The sequence below is a fragment of the Microtus oregoni genome, unplaced genomic scaffold (genome assembly GCF_018167655.1).
Source record: "Microtus oregoni isolate MIOR12 unplaced genomic scaffold, Mior012 000016F_ref0000370, whole genome shotgun sequence".
Taxonomy (NCBI): domain Eukaryota; kingdom Metazoa; phylum Chordata; class Mammalia; order Rodentia; family Cricetidae; genus Microtus; species Microtus oregoni.
In genome coordinates, this window is record NW_024543075.1 from 41,698,259 (window position 1) to 41,700,326 (window position 2,068).

Sequence of the window (2,068 nt, forward strand, 5' to 3'; positions counted from 1 at the left end):
AAACTAAATGGAGAGAAACTCCCAGTGATCCCACTGAAATCAGGAACAAGAAAGGGTTGTCCACTCTCTCCATATCTATTTAATAAAGTTCTTGAGGTCATACCCAGAGCAATAAGACAATAAAAGGAGATCAAGGTGATACAAATTGGAAAAGAAGAAGTCAAACTCTTACTATTTGCTGTTGAAATTATAGTTTACATAAGTGACCCCAAAAATTCTACCAAGGAACTTCTACAACTCATAAACACTTTCAGCAATGTAGCAGGATACAAGATTACCTCAAAAAAATCAGTAGCCCTCCTGTACACAGATGATAAAAGAGTTGAGAAAGAAATCAGAGAAAAATCACCCTTCAAAATAGCCACAAATAGCATAAAATATCTCAGAGTAACTCTAACCAAACAAGTGGAAGCCTTGTATGACAAGATCTTTAAATCTTTGAAGAAAGAAATTGAAGAAGACCCCAGAAAGTGGAAAGACCTCCCATGCTGTTGGGTAGGTAGAATTAACATAATAAAAATAGCAATCTTTTCAAAAACAATCTCCATATTCAATGCAATGCCCATCAAATTCCCAGCAAAATTCTTCACAGACCTCAAAAGAATGGTACTCAACTTCATATAGAAAAGCAAAAAACCCAGGATAGCCTAAACAATCCCGTAAAATAAAAGAACTCCTAGAGGCATCAAATCTCTGACTTCAAACTCTACTACAGAGCTACAGTACTGAAAACAGACTGATGTTGGCATAAGAACACACAGGAAGACCCGGATATTAATCCATACACCTTTGAACACCTGATTTTTGACAAAGAAGCAAAAAATTACAAGTGGAAAAAAGAAAGCATCTTTAAAAAGTGGTGCTGGCATAACAGGATATCAACATGTAGAAGAATGAAAATAGACCCATATCTATCACCATGCACAAAACTCAAGTCCAAATGGATCAAAGACCTCAACATAAAGCCAGCCACACTGAACCTTATAGAAGAGAAAATGGGAAGTACACTTGAACGCACTGGCATAGGAAACCACTTCCTAAATAAAACCCAGCAGCACAGACACTGAGAGAAACAATTAATAAATGGGACCTCCTGAAACTGAAAAGCTTCTCTAAAGCAAAGGACACAGTCAACAAGATAAAATGACAGCCTAAAGAATGGGAAAAGATCTTCAGTAACTCCACATCAGAGGGCTTATCTCCAAAATATATAAAGAACTCAAGAAATTAGTCATCAAAAGAACACATAATCCAATAAAAAAAATGGAGTACAGACCTAAACAGAGAATTCTCAATCTAAAATGGCTGAAAGACACTTAAGGAAATGTTTAACATCCTTTGTCATCAGAGAAATGCAAATCAAAACAACTCTGAAATTCCATCTTATACCTGTAAGAATGGCCAAGATCAAAAACACTGATGACAGCTTATGTTGGAGAGGTTGTGGGGAAAAGGATTGCCAGTGGGAGTGAAAGCTGGTACAGCCTGTTTGAATGTCAGTGTAGCGATTTCTCAGAAAATTAGGAAACAGCTTTCCTCAAGACCCAGTAAAACCACTTTTGGGTATATGTAAAGGATGCTCAATAGTATCACAAGGACATGTGCTCAACTATGTTCATAGCAGCATTGTTTGTCATAGCCAGAACCTGGAAACAACCTATATGCCCCTCGACCAAAGAATGGATAAGGAAAACGTGGTACCTTTACACAATGGGGTATTACACATTAGAAAAAAATAACATCTTGAATTTTGCAGGAAAATTAATGGAGCTAGAAAACATCATTTTGAGTGAGCTAACCCAGACACAGAAAGACAATTATCACATATATTCACTCATAAGTGGTTTTTATTTTTTTCAAAGCCATGATTTTTGATTTTATTCTCAAATATACTTTCAAACTTACTTTCTTTGTGGCAACCAGTGAACAACTTTCCTGCTGTTCTTACATTTTCGGAATATCACATTAGAACCTCAAAATTCCAGATTATTTTGTTCCCACAAAGCTAAGTAATTTCAGAAACACAAAGCAAAGAAAACCAGCCTACAAATCACAATCCCATAGAACC